This window comes from Schistocerca gregaria, unplaced genomic scaffold (genome assembly GCF_023897955.1).
Source record: "Schistocerca gregaria isolate iqSchGreg1 unplaced genomic scaffold, iqSchGreg1.2 ptg000169l, whole genome shotgun sequence".
Classification (NCBI taxonomy): Eukaryota; Metazoa; Arthropoda; class Insecta; order Orthoptera; family Acrididae; genus Schistocerca; species Schistocerca gregaria.
In genome coordinates, this window is record NW_026061724.1 from 2,160,742 (window position 1) to 2,182,419 (window position 21,678).

At 27.2% G+C, this 21,678-nt stretch overlaps 2 long non-coding RNA genes across 2 annotated transcripts in view; both read right to left on the reverse strand.

The window, feature by feature from the left end:
- Window positions 1-21,678, reverse strand: part of LOC126302232 (uncharacterized) — a 179,977-nt gene that overhangs the window by 130,985 nt on the left and 27,314 nt on the right. The gene's annotated exons all lie outside the window — the stretch shown is intronic.
- LOC126302231 (uncharacterized) lies at window positions 3,985-20,067 on the reverse strand. Its single transcript, XR_007553137.1, has 2 exons — window positions 19,477-20,067; window positions 3,985-4,229 (listed from the first exon to the last, which is right to left on the reverse strand). It is a non-coding gene; the product is annotated as an uncharacterized LOC126302231 (long non-coding RNA).

A 21,678-nucleotide genomic window follows, 5' to 3' on the forward strand; every position in this document is an offset into this window, starting at 1 on the left:
CCAAATCGAGACAAGTAAAATAAATACTAAAATTTTGATAAACCCTGATACAAAAGGTACAATAAATAAAATCTACTTAAAAAAATTTAAAATAATATTTCATAAAACACTTACATTACCAATAAACTATAATTTAAAAAATCAATTCTATAAAATATACTGAGACAAAAATACAATAAAATTATTTATATTAAATAATTAAATAAACAAAAAAAAATATAATAAAATAAATAATCAAGATATCCTGATTTACACAGAAAAATTTTCAGTGTAAATGAAACACTTTACTAATAAGTTATATCTTGAAACTCTTCCTAGATACACTTTCCAGTACATCTACTATGTTACGACTTATCTCATCTAAATTGAAGCTACTTTAAAATAAAATAGAATAATCAATAATGAGAGCGACGGGCGATGTGTACACATCTCAGAGCCAATATCAGTTAAATTAAATAATTTAAATTACTATCAAATCCACCTTCATTAACAGTATTTCACTATCAAATCCGTTATAAACAAAAATCTATTGTAACCCACCTCCTCTTAACTATAAGCTGCACCTTGACCTGAAATATTTTATAATTATAAATCTTGAGAATTATAACTCTAAAAAGATTCTCTGATAACGGAGATATACAAACAAATAAATTAAGTAGAGTAAATCGTGTATTATCAATCATGGGGTAGGTTCCTCTGAATGGAATGAGATACCGCCAAATTCTTTGGGTTTAAAGACCTTAACTAATAGTACCCTGGTAAATATAATTAACATTTAAAATAATAGGGTATCTAATCCTAGTTTATTATTTAAATTTCACAGATTCATAAAAAGGGCCACAAATAAATTTTAACATTTCACCTTACAAATTTATATTTCAACCCTAATAATATAAACAACTGTTTTAACCAATAATATTCACTTGTATCAATCGTATAACCGCGGCTGCTGGCACGAATTATGCCGATACTAAATCAATTGCTAAATCCAAAATCACTTGATAATTAAATCAAATTACTGCAAAAAGAACATTTAGTCTAACAAAACTTACATATAATACAAAGAAAAAGTGAATAAACAAGCAAGAATAAAACTTTTAAAAATAAAAAATAAGAAAATTTTAAATCTATTAATTCAGGAAAAAATAAAAGATTCAAATATTTAAAGAAAAAAAAAGAAAAAAACCACAAACATTAACAAAAAAAAAAGAAACGCCCCTATGTATGACCACAACAACTTCTCTATTATATATAAATAAAGATTAATATGGAACATGTATAGCAATAAATGTATTATATTCTTTCTTATTTAATCTTTCTTTTCACTAATAAATAAAGAAAGATTAAATAATATAATAAATATATTTTATACAATTATGTAATTTAATATAATATGTTATTAATATGAATTCTTTTTTATATTATGTTAACTTTCATATATATTAGTTAAATAAACTAATTATAGATAATTTACATAATTATATTATTATAATTAATATAATTATTTATATTAATTAAAATATTTTATATTTAAATTAATAATTTTATTTATTATATCCAATTATAATAATATTAAATATTAAATTACATATTATTATATATATTATATTATAATAACCTATTTTAAGCTAAAAACATAAGTAGCTATAATCCTAGGTAAATAATTGCATTAAAATAATCAATTGATAATGGTAAGATGAACTTATATTACTTTAATTTCAATTAAATGTAATATATTAATATAAATTATTTATTATATATATATATATATATATATATAAAAATAAAATGAGCAGGATAAATTAATCCTAATTAAACAAAATAATACATAAAAGAATTTCAAAAAAAAACTTTCTATTTTTATATTAAATAAATGAAGTGCCTGATTAAAGGGTTACCTTGATAGGGTAAATAAAGTAAATAAAATTACCTTCATTAAAATTACATAAGATAGAATTAAACTACCTCCTTTAGTATCAAAAACTAACGTGCATCATACACCTTAATGTAAAAAGGTAAGCTAAACAAGCTAATGGGTTCATACCCCATTTATAGAGGTATCAATCCTCTCCTTTTTAATGACCAACAACTCTACAAAACTTCTCTTCCTATCAACATTAATGATAGGAACGATCCTGTCCATTTCATCAAATTCCTGATTTGGGGTTTGAATAGGACTTGAGATCAACTTACTTTCATTTATTCCGCTCCTAACAAGAAATAAAAATATAATAATAAATGAATCATCAATTAAATATTTTATTGTCCAAGCAATAGCATCGACAATATTATTATTTTCAATTTTGCTGATTCAAATAAAATATCCCATGGGATGGGAAACAGAATTTATCCCATCAATAATAATTAGATCTAGACTATTATTAAAGATTGGAGGTGCACCTTTCCATTTCTGATTTCCAGAAGTTATAGGAGCATCAAGAAGAAATAATTGTTTAACATTAATAACATGACAAAAAATCGCCCCAATAATGGTCTTATCTTATTGTATTCAATTAAGAACTTTTATTTGAACAATTATTATCTTAAGAATTATTATTGGGGCAATAGGAGGTTTAAATCAAACATCCTTACGACAACTTTTAGCATATTCATCAATCAGACATCTAGGTTGAATAATTAGATCATTAACAGTCAGAGAAAACATCTGAGAACTATACTTCATTATTTACTCACTATTAAGATTAATTATAGTTTTATTATTTAAGCAAATAAATTTATTTTTCATAAATCAAATTTATTCAGCCAGAAATATAAAAACCGAAATTAAATTCATAATATTCTTATCTTTATTATCTTTAGGTGGACTACCACCATTCCTTGGATTCTTACCAAAATGAATTGTAATACAATCATTAATAGAAAACAATATAACAACTATTATAACTATTATAGTTGTATTTACTACAATTACACTCTACTACTATATACGTATTAGATTCTCAGCTCTAATTATATCATACACAGAAAATTCGTGATCTATAAAGATAAAGTCCCAAAAATCAAGAATCATTCTTCCTATAACAGTAATAATTTCAACAATAGGATTGATTTCAACATCAACCTTAATTTCATTATACTAAGGACTTAAGTTAATCAAACTAATAACCTTCAAAGTTATAATTAAAAGAATAATCTTTTAGGCCTTAGTAAAATTTTACACCTCTAGAATTGCAGTCTAGAATCATAATTGAATATAAGACCTAAATATGATAAGAGAGAAAACATCTCATAAGTAGATTTACAGTGTACCACCTAAAATTCAGCCATCTTACCGCAAAAATGATTATTCTCAACAAACCATAAGGACATTGGTACTTTATACTTCATATTTGGAGCATGAGCAGGAATAGTAGGAACATCAATAAGAATACTTATTCGTGCTGAACTTGGCCAACCCGGATCTCTAATTGGGGATGACCAGATTTATAATGTTATTATTACAGCTCACGCATTCGTAATAATTTTCTTTATAGTAATACCTATTATAATTGGTGGATTTGGTAATTGACTTGTTCCACTAATAATTGGTGCACCAGATATAGCATTTCCACGAATAAATAATATAAGTTTTTGATTACTACCACCTTCACTAACCCTTCTTCTTACATCTTCTATAGTAGATAATGGTGCTGGTACAGGATGAACAGTTTACCCTCCTCTAGCAGGAGCTATTGCACACGGGGGTGCATCTGTAGATCTAGCTATTTTTTCACTGCACTTAGCAGGTGTATCATCTATTCTTGGTGTAGTGAATTTCATTACAACAGCAATTAATATACGATCAGAAAGTATAACTTTAGATCAAACACCTTTATTTGTATGATCTGTAGCTATTACAGCATTACTTCTCCTTCTTTCACTTCCAGTTTTAGCAGGAGCTATTACTATATTATTAACAGATCGAAATTTAAATACATCATTCTTTGACCCTGCAGGAGGGGGTGACCCAATTCTATATCAACATCTATTTTGATTCTTTGGACACCCAGAAGTTTATATTTTAATTCTACCGGGGTTCGGAATTATTTCACATATTGTATGTCAAGAAAGAGGAAAAATTGAATCATTTGGAACATTAGGTATAATTTATGCTATACTATCAATTGGACTAATAGGATTTATTGTATGAGCACATCATATATTTACAGTAGGAATGGATGTTGACACACGAGCGTATTTTACATCAGCAACAATAATTATTGCTGTACCTACAGTAATTAAGGTATTTAGATGATTAGCTACATTATATGGAACTAAATTCAAGTTCAATCCACCATTATTATGAGCTCTAGGATTTATTTTCCTATTTACAATTGGTGGATTAACAGGATTAGTATTAGCAAATTCATCACTTGTTATTGTATTACATGATACATATTATGTAGTAGCCCACTTTCATTATGTATTATCTATAGGAGCAGTATTTGCAATTATAGGAGGTGTCATTCAATGATATCCACTATTTACAGGATTAACTATAAATAATACATGATTAAAAATCCAATTTACAATTATATTCATTGGAGTAAATTTAACATTCTTTCCTCAACACTTCCTAGGATTAGCAGGAATACCTCGACGATACTCTGACTACCCAGACGCATATACATCATGAAACGTAGTATCAAGAATTGGGTCTACAATTTCTATTGTAGGAATCATTATATTCATTGTAATTATATGAGAAAGAATGATTACAAACCGAGCAATTATATTTAGAGCTAACATAAGAAGATCAACAGAATGACTACAAAATAACCCTCCTGCAGAACATAGTTACTCAGAATTACCATTAATCTCTAGATTCTAATATGGCAGATTAGTGCAGTAGATTTAAGCTCTACAATCAAAGGTTTGACATTTTATTAGAAAATATTTATTAATGGCAACATGATCAAATTTATCTCTTCAAGATGGAGCTTCACCATTAATGGAGCAATTATCATTCTTTCATGATCATACTATGGTCGTATTATTATTAATTACAGTAATTGTAGGTTATGCCCTAAGTTATATATTATTTATTGCCTATACTAACCGTAATATACTTCATGGACATTTAATTGAAACAATCTGAACAGCTTTACCAGCAATTACATTAATTTTTATTGCCCTTCCATCATTACGACTATTATATTTACTTGATGATTCAGTAGATGCAATAATTACAATTAAAACCATTGGACGACAATGATATTGAAGATATGAATATTCAGACTTCATAGACGTAGAATTTGACACTTATATAACACCAGAACAAGACCTAGAAAATGATGGATTCCGACTACTAGATGTAGATAACCGAACAATCCTACCAATAAATACAGAAGTACGAGTATTAACAAGAGCATCAGATGTTCTACACTCATGAGCAGTTCCTGCATTAGGGGTTAAAATTGATGCAACGCCAGGTCGGTTAAATCAAGGAACATTCACAATAAATCGACCTGGATTATTCTTTGGACAATGCTCAGAAATCTGTGGAGCAAACCACAGATTTATACCAATTGTAATTGAAAGAACTTCAGTAAATTTATTTATTAAGTGATTATCTAAGATAATTTAAGGAGTTAGTTAAAATAAATAACATTAGAGTGTCAATCTAAAGTAACTAAAAAAATTAGTACACCTTGAAATTCATCAGATGACTGAAAGTAAGTAATGGTCTCTTAAACCAAATAATAGTAAATTAACGACTACTTCTGATGGGGAAATTATATCCAAATCCCTCAAATATCCCCTCTTATATGATTCTCACTATTCATTATATTTTCAGCTACATTAATCTTGTTTAATCAAATAAACTTCTTCTCATTTAAACCTAACCTTATTAAAAGAGCAGAAAAAGGAACAATTGAAATAAAAAACTTAAATTGAAAATGATAACAAATCTATTCTCAACATTTGACCCATCAACTAACATCTTTAATTTATCATTAAATTGAACTAGAACATTTCTAGGACTATTATTAATCCCATCACTATTTTGACTTACACCATCACGAATTAACATTATCTGAAATAAACTAAATTTAACCTTACATAATGAATTTAAAACACTTCTTGGACCAAAATCATTTAATTGAACCACATTCATTTTCATCTCAATTTTTATTATAATATTATTTAACAATTTCATAGGATTATTCCCTTATATTTTTACTAGAACAAGACATTTAGCATTAACATTTGCAATTGCCCTACCTATATGGCTAAGATTTATATTATTTGGATGAATTAACCATACTAATCATATATTTACACACCTTGTACCACAAGGTACACCACCTGCATTAATATCATTTATAGTACTAATTGAAACAATTAGTAATGTTATTCGACCAGGTACATTAGCAGTACGGTTGGCAGCAAATATAATTGCAGGACACTTATTATTAACCTTATTAGGAAACACAGGACCATCTATAGCAATAAACTTAATCTCATTACTAATTGTTGGACAAATACTTCTATTAATTCTAAAATCAGCAGTAGCAATAATTCAAGCCTATGTTTTCTCAATTCTAAGAACTCTATATTCTAGAGAAGTATATTAAACCTATGTTAACAACTCACTCAAACCACCCATTCCACTTAGTAGACTATAGACCTTGACCATTAACAGGAGCAATTGGAGCAATAGTCCTAGTATCAGGACTAGCAAAATGATTCCACCTATTTAATATTAACTTATTCATAATTGGATTTGGAATTACCCTACTAACTATAATTCAATGATGACGAGATGTAGTACGAGAAGGAACATATCAAGGATTACATACAGGATTTGTATCAATTGGATTACGATGAGGAATAATTTTGTTTATTGCATCAGAGGTATTATTTTTCGTTTCTTTTTTTTGAGCATTCTTTAGAAGAAGATTAGCACCAACAATTGAACTAGGAATACTATGACCTCCAATAGGAATTCAACCCTTTAACCCTATACAAATTCCATTACTTAATACAGCTATTCTTTTAGCATCAGGAGTAACAGTAACATGAGCACATCATAGTTTAATGGAATCTAATCATACTCAAGCACTACAAGGATTATTCTTCACAGTGTTATTAGGACTATACTTTACAATACTTCAAGCATATGAATATTGAGAAGCACCTTTTACCATTGCAGATGCAGTTTATGGATCAACATTCTTTGTTGCAACAGGATTCCATGGTTTACACGTAATTATTGGAACAATCTTTTTATCAACATGTCTACTTCGACACTCAATAAATCAATTTTCACCAAGACATCACTTTGGATTTGAAGCAGCAGCATGATACTGACACTTCGTAGACGTAGTATGATTATTCTTATATATCTCTATTTATTGATGAGGTAGATAATTGTTTTTCTAGTATAAATAGTACATTTGACTTCCAATCAGAAAGCTTGATATAAATCAAGAAAAACAATTCTAATTCTATCAACAAGAGTTTTCATTAGATTTATTATTCCAATAATTGTTATAATCCTGGCAACAACACTATCAAAAAAATTAATTAATGATCGAGAAAAAAGATCACCATTTGAATGTGGGCTTGATCCAAAAAGATCAGCACGAATACCATTCTCAATATGATTCTTCCTAATCGCAGTAATCTTTTTAATTTTTGATGTAGAAATTGCACTAATTCTACCAATTGTAATTATTTTTAAAACTTCAGACATTATAATCTGAACAGTATCAACAATATTTTTTATTCTAGTTCTATTAGGAGGACTATACCATGAATGAAACCAAGGAGCATTACAATGAGCAGAATAAAGGGTTGTAGTTAAATATAACATTTGGGTTGCATTCAAAAAGTATTGATATTATCAATCAACCTTAAATAGAATAAGAAGCGAAATATTGCAGTCAGTTTCGACCTGGAAGATTGGTATGTACTACCCTTATTCTTATTAATTGAAGCCAAAAAGAGGCGTATTACTGTTAATAATATAATTGAACTATAATAGTTCCAATTAAGGAAATGTAAAGCCAATATGAAAGCTGCTAACTTTTTATATTAGCGGTTAAACTCCGTTAACATTTCTAAAATTTATATAGTTTAAATAAAACATTACATTTTCACTGTAAAAATAATAGATCTATATTTATAAATACTTAAAAGTAAAAATACTTCCTTAACATCTTCAGTGTCACGCTCTAATTATAAGCTATTTAAGTAAACGAAAAACAATATTACCAAAATAAATATTCAAAAAATAAAAGTTAAAAGATAAATCTTGAAATTAGAATCATATCAACCTTGAATATAACCAATTAAATAAATAAATAATCTATATAAACCTTGACCACCAAGTAATTCACCTCAACCATAATCAAATGACTTAGATGAATAATAACCTATTTTTAAAGGAATATATCTAATAAACTTAGTTGAAAGAAAAGGTATAAATCATATAGAACCAGCAAATCTAACAAAAGAAAGTATACTTAAAGAAAATAAATTATGAGAAAAATCAAAATTAGAAATAAGATAACCTAAATAAGCACCTAAAATAACAACTGTAATAGTTAAAAACTTTAAATAATAAGGTAAAGCAATCACATGAGGAATAGGAAAAATTAATCAAGATAAAAGACTACCACCAAAAACAGCAACAAACAATAGACCAATTATTCCAAATGAAATATAATAACCCTTATCATCAAAAGAAAATCTAGAATAAAAATTATTATCACCAGATATTGAATAATAAAACAAACGAAAGGAATAAGAAGCAGTTAAACCAGTAGAAAAAAAATAAAGAAAAAAAATTAAACAATTAATTCATCTTAAACAAACCATCTCAAGAATTAAATCCTTTGAATAAAATCCCACTAAAAAAGGTATTCCACACAAAGATAAACTAGAAACATTAAAACAAACTGAAGTTAAAGGTATGAAATTAACAATTGATCCTATAAAACGAATATCCTGAGAATCCTTCAAATTATGAATTATTGAACCTGCACATATAAATAATAATGCCTTAAATAAAGCATGAGCCAATAAATGAAAAAATGCAAGCTTTGGATAACCTATAGCCAAAATTCTTATTATTAAACCAAGTTGTCTTAAAGTAGAAAGAGCAATAATCTTCTTTAAATCAAACTCAAAATTAGCGCCCAATCCAGCCATAAATATAGTTATACAACCAATTAAAAGTAAAAATCAACCACAATTATAAGTATCCAATATTGGTCTAAAACGAATTAATAAATAAACACCAGCAGTAACAAGAGTAGAAGAATGAACTAAAGCAGAAACAGGAGTAGGAGCTGCTATAGCAGCAGGAAGTCATGAAGAGAAAGGAATCTGAGCTCTCTTAGTTATAGCTGCTAAAACAATTAATATAGTAATGAGCTTTATTTCAAAAGAATTAGAAATAAAATCATAATAATAAATATAATTTCAACCACCAAAATTTAACATTCATGCAATAGAAATTAAAATAGCAACATCACCAATACGATTAGAAAGTGCAGTTAATATACCAGCACTATAAGATTTTACATTTTGATAATAAATAACTAAACAATAAGAAACTAAACCTAAACCATCTCAACCTAATAAAATTCTAATTAAATTAGGACTAATAATTAAAAAACCAATAGAAAGAATAAATATTAAAACAATTATAATAAAACGATTTATATTCTTTTCACCAGATATATAATCCTCTCTATAATAAATAACCAAAGAAGAAATATATATAACAAAAGATATAAAAATAAGAGATATTCAATCCAAAATTAAAGTTATAACAACTATAGAACCATTTAAATTGAAAAGCTCTCACTCAACAAAAACTCTATAATCAATTATTAAATAATAAATACCTAAAATAAAAATTATAGTTCTCGAAATAAACAAAGAAAAAAAACTCAAAGAACAAATAGAAAATAAATTCACGGCCTAAGATGAAAAACTTCATATCGTTGATTCCACAAAACAATATTTTTAATTAAAATACTTAAGCAAACTAAACAAAGAAATATTCACCCTTTAAACAGAGAATATTTAAAGGCAATCAATGTAAAAGTAAAAGATGATATTCACGAAAATAACCAAGAGAACAAGTATAAACACCAGAATAATAATTCCCATGCTGAGAATAAGAATATATATACAAAGTATAAACAGCTCTAAAAAAAGATAAAAAAATCAAAGCAAAGAATCTAAAAGAAGATCAAGATATAATTCTATTTAATAATCTAATTTCACCTACCAAATTTAAAGAAGGAGGAGCAGCCATATTTGATGATCTTAAAAGAAATCATCATAAAGCCATTCTTGGCATCAAATTAATTATACCCTTGTTAATTAATAATCTTCGTCTACCTAAACGTTCATAAATAATATTAGATAAACAAAATAAACCAGAAGAACATAAACCATGACCAACCATTAGAGAAAGAGAACCTACACAACCTCATCAATTCATAGTCATCAATCCACCAATAACCATTCTTATATGAGCAACAGAAGAATATGCAATTAAAGACTTTAAATCAACCTGACGAAAACAAATAAATCTTACAATAACACCCCCAGATAAACCTAAAGACAATCAAAAATAATTAAACTTTAAACCCAAATAAGAAATAACCTTTATAACACGAAAAATACCATAACCACCTAACTTTAATAAAACACCAGCAAGAATTATTCTACCTGAAATAGGGGCCTCTACATGAGCCTTAGGAAGTCATAAATGAACCAAAAACATAGGTATCTTAACTAAAAAAGCCAAAATTATAAATACATAAAACATAAAATAATAAGAACCAAAATCAACCAGTAAAGGAAAATATAAAGTATTAGAAAAATCATAAACCTTAAATAAAACTAATAATAAAGGTAATCTAGCAACCAAAGTATAAAACGCTCAGGTTGATAACCCCAACCCAAAATTAAAAGTAAAGTTGGAACTAATCTAGCCTCAAAAAAAATATAAAAAGAAAGAAGACTTAATCTAGCAAATGAACAATAAAGCATAATTATTAAAATCAAAATCATAAAAACAAAAAAATTAGAATGATATGAACTTAAATAAACTGAACCTCTAGCAGTGATTATTAAAGAACAAATCCAAAAACTAAGTAAAATTAAACTAAAAGAAAAATAATCAATACCAAAATAATATCTAATTATATTCAAATCAGCATATGAATAATCACAAATTATAAAAACAAAACCCGACAGACACATTAAAGAATGAACCAACCATCAACAATTATTTAATAAACAAAGAGGGATCAAAAAAATAGTTATAAATAAATACTTTAACATAAAGATAAACCAAAAGAATTAAAAAAATCATTACCATGAGAACGAATTATTGAAACTAAAATAGAAAGACCTAAAGCACCCTCACAAACAGAAAAAACTAAAAAAATAACAGGAAAAAAATAATCATAATCAAACTCAATAAGAAAAACAATAACTAACATAAATAAAGAAAGACCAATATATTCTAATCTCAAAAGAACCATTAATAAATGTTTACGTTTAGAAGAAAAAACATAAACACCAGCAAAATAAATCAATAAAGAAGTAAAAATAGAGAATATAAACATTAGTTTTAATAGTTTAAAAAAAACGCCGGTCTTGTAAACCGGAAATAAGTGCAGCCCCCACTTTTAAAACTTCAGAGGTGGAAAAGCTTCCATCATCGGTCCCCAAAACCGGTATTTTAAATAAACTAACCCCTGAAATGATCAAAATAATAATTATATCATTATCAAATGTAATAAATATTAATTTTATTAAATTAAGACACCCAATATCAATAATGCTTTTTATTATCCTTCAAACCTTCCTAGTTGGATTAATAACAAGAACAATAATAGAAAGATATTGATTATCATATATTTTATTTTTAACATTTCTTGGTGGTATACTAGTATTATTTATTTACATTACAAGAATTGCATCAAACGAAATATTTCAGCCTAAATCAATCACTATAATTATTACATTAATAATGTGAGTATTTATCATATTAATATTAATTATTCTAGATATATCTATATTTATAGACTTTTTTCAAAAACACCAAAACTATAAATATTGATAATTCAATCAATTATCAAGAAATAACAATATCTTTAGAAAAATTATATAATAGACCAACATTCATTATTACAATAATAATAATAATTTATTTATTTTTAGCACTACTAGCAGTTGTTAAAATCACCAATATTAATCAGGGACCTATTCGTAAAATAAGATAATTACTAATGAATAAACCCTTACGATTAAGACATCCTTTAATTAAAATTATTAATAACTCTTTAATTGACTTACCTGCCCCAACAAATATTTCATTTTGATGAAATTTTGGATCCCTATTAGGGTTATGTTTGGTAATTCAAATCGTAACTGGACTATTTTTAGCTATACATTATACATCAAATATTGAAATAGCATTCAGTAGTGTAGTACACATCTGCCGAGACGTAAATAATGATTGAATTATCCGAACCTTACACGCAAATGGAGCATCTATATTTTTTATTTGTATTTACTTACATGTAGGACGGGGAATTTACTATGGATCTTATATATATATATATACATACCTGAATAATTGGTACAGTGATTTTATTTTTAGTTATAGCAACTGCATTTATAGGATATGTCTTACCCTGAGGCCAAATATCTTTTTGAGGTGCAACAGTAATTACTAATTTATTATCAGCAATCCCATACTTAGGAACAGATTTAGTCCAATGAGTATGAGGAGGATTCGCTGTTGATAATGCAACATTAAATCGATTCTTCACATTCCATTTTGTATTACCATTTATTATTGCTGCTATAGCAGCAATTCATTTATTTTTTCTTCACCAAACAGGATCTAATAATCCTCTTGGACTAAATGGAGATATTGAAAAAATTCCATTCCATCCATACTTTACCTTTAAGGATTCTATTACATTTGTAATAATAACATCATTATTAATTATACTATGTTTAATTAATCCTTACCTATTAGGAGATCCAGATAACTTTGTACCTGCCAACCCATTAGTAACACCAGTTCACATTCAACCAGAATGATATTTCCTATTTGCATATGCAATTCTACGATCTATCCCTAATAAGTTAGGAGGTGTTATTGCATTATTTTTATCAATTAGAATCTTAATAATTTTACCATTTTATAATAAAACACCATTCCGAGGCATTCAATTTTACCCTATTAATCAAATTTTATTCTGAATTATAGTAGTTGTTGTATGCTTACTAACGTGAATTGGTAAACGACCTGTTGAAGAACCTTATATTATAACAGGTCAAATCTTAACAATTATTTACTTCACATATTTCTTAATTAATGTCCATGTCGCAAACGCATGAGATAAATTAATTAAGGAATAAAGTTAATTAGCTTAGGAAAAGCATATGTTTTGAAAACATAAAATTAGAAGTTTAACTCTTCTATTAACTTTTCTCAAAAAATTTCACTAAACAAATGAGATAAATAAAATCTTTAAACCAACAAAGAAAATAAAAAAATTCAAAGATAAAGGTAAAAAACTTTTTCAAGCTAAGTACATTAATTTATCATAACGGAACCGTGGTAATGTTCCACGAACCCAAATAAAACCAAAAGATATAATAGCAAGCTTAATAAAAAATATAAAAGAATAAAAATCACCGCCCAAAAAAATTAAAGCCAATAACATTCTTATGAAGACAATTCTAGTATATTCAGCTAAAAAAATTAAAGTAAAACCACCCGCACCATACTCAATATTAAATCCTGAAACTAACTCAGAATCCCCTTCAGCAAAATCAAAAGGAGTACGATTAGTTTCAGCTAAGCAAGAAGCAAAACAAGCTAAAGCTAAAGGAAAAGAAATAATAATAAATCAACAATAAAGCTGATAGTTTATAAAATCAAACATATTAAAACTACCAATTAAAATAATTAAAGACAATAAAATTAAAGCTAAACTAACTTCATAAGAAATTGTTTGAGCAACAGAACGAAGAGAGCCTAATAATGAATAATTTGAATTAGAAGATCAACCAGCAATTATAACAGTATAAACACCTAATCTAGTACAACATAAAAAAAATAAAAATCCATAAGAAAAAGAACACATATAAGTTAAATAAGGAAAAATTACTCAAACGGCTAAAGAAATCATTAAATTAAAAACAGGGGAAAAATAATAAAGTAGGTAATTAGATATAATAGGAATTGGCTGCTCCTTACAAATTAACTAAATAGCATCTCTAAATGGCTGAGGAATTCCAACAAAACCTACCTTATTTGGACCCTTTCGAATCTGAATATAACCTAAAACCCTACGCTCTAATAAAGTTAAAAAGGCAACACTAATTAAAACACAAATAACCAATAAAAGAAAATTCAAAGTAAATATAAATAAATCATAAAGTATCAATACTATTTGTAGAAAAAATCTACATAAATGAATTCTAAATTCAACACATTAATCTGTCAAAATAGTAATAAATTAATATTAATCAATATAACAAAAAATATTTTAAACATATGGTCCTTTCGTACTAATATGGATTAACAATCTTAGGATAGAAACCGACCTGGCTCACGCTGGTCTGAACTCAGATCATGTAAGAATTTAAAGGTCGAACAGACCTAATCATTGGGCTCCTGCACCCAAAATTTTTCTTAATCCAACATCGAGGTCGCAATCTGCTTTGTCGATATGAGCTCTCAAAAACAATTACGCTGTTATCCCTAAGGTAACTTAATCTTATGATCATAAATTATGGATCAAAATAACAAACATAAATAAATGATATAATAATGAAGAGTTTATCTATTCTTCATGTCACCCCAACAAAACATCACCATTAAATATAGAAAGACAAACAAAAAACTATATAAAAGTAAAATGTCAAGCTCTATAGGGTCTTCTCGTCCTAAAGAAGAATTTAAGCCTTTTGACTCAAAAGTTAAATTCAAAAATTTATTAAGAGACAGTTGATTTCTCGTCAAGCCATTCATTCCAGCCACTAATTAAGAGACTAATGATTATGCTACCTTTGCACGGTCAAAATACCGCGGCTCTTTAAAAATACGCTCAGTGAGCAGGCCAGACCTCAAAATATAAACAAGAGGACATGTTTTTGATAAACAGGTGGAAATCAATTTTGCCTAGTTCCTTATAATAAGTTCACAAGGTAAAAATTTCATACAAATAAATATACTAATTCTATCATTATTACAAAAATTTTAAAATTAAATTAATAATCTTAATAAAAAACCTAAAATATTTATAAAATCAAAATAAAAAATAATGAACTAAAATGTAATCTTAAAGATAGCTGATTTAAAGCTTACTATTATATTTCTATAAAATAAATTATAGGTTATTAACTTCAAAGCTTATCCCTTAAAGAATAAATAAGTTAATATTTTTACTTAAAAAATTAAATAAAAACAAATAACTTTAAAAAATTAAATTTTTTCTTAAGAAACTAGATATCTTGGGAAACGATTAACATCTCATTTCTATAAATAATTTAATAATAATTATGATACATTAACTATAAATTATTTATAAATCAACCCAAATCGAGACAAGTAAAATAAATACTAAAATTTTGATAAACCCTGATACAAAAGGTACAATAAATAAAATCTACTTAAAAAAATTTAAAATAATATTTCATAAAACACTTACATTACCAATAAACTATAATTTAAAAAATCAATTCTATAAAATATACTAAGACAAAAATACAATAAAATTATTTATATTAAATAATTAAATAAACAAAAAATAAATATAATAAAATAAATAATCAAGATATCCTGATTTGCAGAGAAAAATTTTCAGTGTAAATGAAACACTTTACTAATAAGTTACATCTTGAAACTCTTCCTAGATACACTTTCCAGTACATCTACTATGTTACGACTTATCTCATCTAAATTGAAGCTACTTTAAAATAAAATAGAATAATCAATAATGAGAGCGACGGGCGATGTGTACACATCTCAGAGCCAATATCAGTTAAATTAAATAAATTAAATTACTATCAAATCCACCTTCATTAACAGTATTTCACTATCAAATCCGTTATAAACAAAAATCTATTGTAACCCACCTCCTCTTAACTATAAGCTGCACCTTGACCTGAAATATTTTATAATTATAAATCTTGAGAATTATAACTCTAAAAAGATTCTCTGATAACGGAGATATACAAACAAATAAATTAAGTAGAGTAAATCGTGTATTATCAATCATGGGGTAGGTTCCTCTGAATGGAATGAGATACCGCCAAATTCTTTGGGTTTAAAGACCTTAACTAATAGTACCCTGGTAAATATAATTAACATTTAAAATAATAGGGTATCTAATCCTAGTTTATTATTTAAATTTCACAGATTCATAAAAAGGGCCACAAATAAATTTTAACATTTCACCTTACAAATTTATATTTCAACCCTAATAATATAAACAACTGTTTTAACCAATAATATTCACTTGTATCAATCGTATAACCGCGGCTGCTGGCACGAATTATGCCGATACTAAATCAATTGCTAAATCCAAAATCACTTGATAATTAAATCAAATTACTGCAAAAAGAACATTTAGTCTAACCTATTTTTAGCTAAAAACATAAGTAGCTATAATCCTAGGTAAATAATTGCATTAAAATAATCAATTGATAATGGTAAGATGAACTTATAATACTTTAATTTCAATTAAATGTAATATATTAATATAAATTATTTATTATATATATATATATATAAAATAAAATGAGCAGGATAAATTAATCCTAATTAAACAAAATAATACATAAAAGAATTTCAAAAAAAAAACTTTCGATTTATATATTAAATAAATGAAGTGCCTGATTAAAGGGTTACCTTGATAGGGTAAATAAAGTAAATAAAATTACCTTCATTAAAATTACATAAGATAGAATTAAACTACCTCTTTTAGTATCAAAAACTAACGTGCATCATACACCTTAATGTAAAAAGGTAAGCTAAACAAGCTAATGGGTTCATACCCCATTTATAGAGGTATCAATCCATTCCTTTTTAATGACCAACAACTCTACAAAACTTCTCTTCCTATCAACATTAATGATAGGAACGATCCTGTCCATTTCATCAAATTCCTGATTTGGGGTTTGAATAGGACTTGAGATCAACTTACTTTCATTTATTCCACTCCTAACAAGAAATAAAAATATAATAATAAATGAATCATCAATTAAATATTTTATTGTCCAAGCAATAGCATCGACAATATTATTATTTTCAATTTTGCTGATTCAAATAAAATATCCCATGGGATGGAAACAGAATTTATCCCATCAATAATAATTAGATCTAGACTATTATTAAAGATTGGAGCTGCACCTTTCCATTTCTGATTTCCAGAAGTTATAGGAGCATCAAGATGAATTAATTGTTTAACATTAATAACATGACAAAAAATCGCCCCAATAATGGTCTTATCTTATTGTATTCAATTAAGAACTTTTATTTGAACAATTATTATCTTAAGAATTATTATTGGGGCAATAGGAGGTTTAAATCAAACATCCTTACGACAACTTTTAGCATATTCATCAATCAGACATCTAGGTTGAATAATTAGATCATTAACAGTCAGAGAAAACATCTGAGAACTATACTTCATTATTTACTCACTATTAAGATTAATTATAGTTTTATTATTTAAGCAAATAAATTTATTTTTCATAAATCAAATTTATTCAGCCAGAAATATAAAAACCGAAATTAAATTCATAATATTCTTATCTTTATTATCTTTAGGTGGACTACCACCATTCCTTGGATTCTTACCAAAATGAATTGTAATACAATCATTAATAGAAAACAATATAACAACTATTATAACTATTATAGTTGTATTAACTACAATTACACTCTACTACTATATACGTATTAGATTCTCAGCTCTAATTATATCATACACAGAAAATTCGTGATCTATAAAGATAAAGTCCCAAAAATCAAGAATCATTCTTCCTATAACAGTAATAATTTCAACAATAGGATTGATTTCAACATCAACCTTAATTTCATTATACTAAGGACTTAAGTTAATCAAACTAATAACCTTCTAAGTTATAATTAAAAGAATAATCTTTTAGGCCTTAGTAAAATTTTACACCTCTAGAATTGCAGTCTAGAATCATAATTGAATATAAGACCTAAATATGATAAGAGAGAAAACATCTCATAAGTAGATTTACAGTCTACCACCTAAAATTCAGCCATCTTACCGCAAAAATGATTATTCTCAACAAACCATAAGGACATTGGTACTTTATACTTCATATTTGGAGCATGAGCAGGAATAGTAGGAACATCAATAAGAATACTTATTCGTGCTGAACTTGGCCAACCCGGATCTCTAATTGGGGATGACCAGATTTATAATGTTATTATTACAGCTCACGCATTCGTAATAATTTTCTTTATAGTAATACCTATTATAATTGGTGGATTTGGTAATTGACTTGTTCCACTAATAATTGGTGCACCAGATATAGCATTTCCACGAATAAATAATATAAGTTTTTGATTACTACCACCTTCACTAACCCTTCTTCTTACATCTTCTATAGTAGATAATGGTGCTGGTACAGGATGAACAGTTTACCCTCCTCTAGCAGGAGCTATTGCACACGGGGGTGCATCTGTAGATCTAGCTATTTTTTCACTGCACTTAGCAGGTGTATCATCTATTCTTGGTGCAGTGAATTTCATTACAACAGCAATTAATATACGATCAGAAAGTATAACTTTAGATCAAACACCTTTATTTGTATGATCTGTAGCTATTACAGCATTACTTCTCCTTCTTTCACTTCCAGTTTTAGCAGGAGCTATTACTATATTATTAACAGATCGAAATTTAAATACATCATTCTTTGACCCTCTAGCTATTTTTTCACTGCACTTAGCAGGTGTATCATCTATTCTTGGTGCAGTGAATTTCATTACAACAGCAATTAATATACGATCAGAAAGTATAACTTTAGATCAAACACCTTTATTTGTATGATCTGTAGCTATTACAGCATTACTTCTCCTTCTTTCACTTCCAGTTTTAGCAGGAGCTATTACTATATTATTAACAGATCGAAATTTAAATACATCATTCTTTGACCCTGCAGGAGGGGGTGACCCAATTCTATATCAACATCTATTTTGATTCTTTGGACACCCAGAAGTTTATATTTTAATTCTACCGGGGTTCGGAATTATTTCACATATTGTATGTCAAGAAAGAGGAAAAATTGAATCATTTGGAACATTAGGTATAATTTATGCTATACTATCAATTGGACTAATAGGATTTATTGTATGAGCACATCATATATTTACAGTAGGAATGGATGTTGACACACGAGCATATTTTACATCAGCAACAATAATTATTGCTGTACCTACAGGAATTAAGGTATTTAGATGATTAGCTACATTATATGGAACTAAATTCAAGTTCAATCCACCATTATTATGAGCTCTAGGATTTATTTTCCTATTTACAATTGGTGGATTAACAGGATTAGTATTAGCAAATTCATCACTTGATATTGTATTACATGATACATATTATGTAGTAGCCCACTTTCATTATGTATTATCTATAGGAGCAGTATTTGCAATTATAGGAGGTGTCATTCAATGATATCCACTATTTACAGGATTAACTATAAATAATACATGATTAAAAATCCAATTTACAATTATATTCATTGGAGTAAATTTAACATTCTTTCCTCAACACTTCCTAGGATTAGCAGGAATACCTCGACGATACTCTGACTACCCAGACGCATATACATCATGAAACGTAGTATCAAGAATTGGGTCTACAATTTCTATTGTAGGAATCATTATATTCATTGTAATTATATGAGAAAGAATGATTACAAACCGAGCAATTATATTTAGAGCTAACATAAGAAGATCAACAGAATGACTACAAAATAACCCTCCTGCAGAACATAGTTACTCAGAATTACCATTAATCTCTAGATTCTAATATGGCAGATTAGTGCAGTAGATTTAAGCTCTACAAATAAAGGTTTGACCTTTTATTAGAAAATATTTATTAATGGCAACATGATCAAATTTATCTCTTCAAGATGGAGCTTCACCATTAATGGAGCAATTATCATTCTTTCATGATCATACTATGGTCGTATTATTATTAATTACAGTAATTGTAGGTTATGCCCTAAGTTATATATTATTTATTGCCTATACTAACCGTAATATACTTCATGGACATTTAATTGAAACAATCTGAACAGCTTTACCAGCAATTACATTAATTTTTATTGCCCTTCCATCATTACGACTATTATATTTACTTGATGATTCAGTAGATGCAATAATTACAATTAAAACCATTGGACGACAATGATATTGAAGATATGAATATTCAGACTTCATAGACGTAGAATTTGACACTTATATAACACCAGAACAAGACCTAGAAAATGATGGATTCCGACTACTAGATGTAGATAACCGAACAATCCTACCAATAAATACAGAAGTACGAGTATTAACAAGAGCATCAGATGTTCTACACTCATGAGCAGTTCCTGCATTAGGGGTTAAAATTGATGCAACGCCAGGTCGGTTAAATCAAGGAACATTCACAATAAATCGACCTGGATTATTCTTTGGACAATGCTCAGAAATCTGTGGAGCAAACCACAGATTTATACCAATTGTAATTGAAAGAACTTCAGTAAATTTATTTATTAAGTGATTATCTAACATAATTTAAGGAGTTAGTTAAAATAAATAACATTAGAGTGTCAATCTAAAGTAACTAAAAAAAATTAGTACACCTTGAAATTCATCAGATGACTGAAAGTAAGTAATGGTCTCTTAAACCAAATAATAGTAAATTAACGACTACTTCTGATGGGGAAATTATATCCAAATCCCTCAAATATCCCCTCTTATATGATTCTCACTATTCATTATATTTTCAGCTACATTAATCTTGTTTAATCAAATACACTTCTTCTCATTTAAACCTAACCTTATTAAAAGAGCAGAAAAAGGAACAATTGAAATAAAAAACTTAAATTGAAAATGATAACAAATCTATTCTCAACATTTGACCCATCAACTAACATCTTTAATTTATCATTAAATTGAACTAGAACATTTCTAGGACTATTATTAATCCCATCACTATTTTGACTTACACCATCACGAATTAACATTATCTGAAATAAACTAAATTTAACCTTACATAATGAATTTAAAACACTTCTTGGACCAAAATCATTTAATGGAACAACATTCATTTTCATCTCAATTTTTATTATAATATTATTTAACAATTTCATAGGATTATTCCCTTATATTTTTACTAGAACAAGACATTTAGCATTAACATTTGCAATTGCCCTACCTATATGGCTAAGATTTATATTATTTGGATGAATTAACCATACTAATCATATATTTACACACCTTGTACCACAAGGTACACCGCCTGCATTAATATCATTTATAGTACTAATTGAAACAATTAGTAATGTTATTCGACCAGGTACATTAGCAGTACGGTTGGCAGCAAATATAATTGCAGGACACTTATTATTAACCTTATTAGG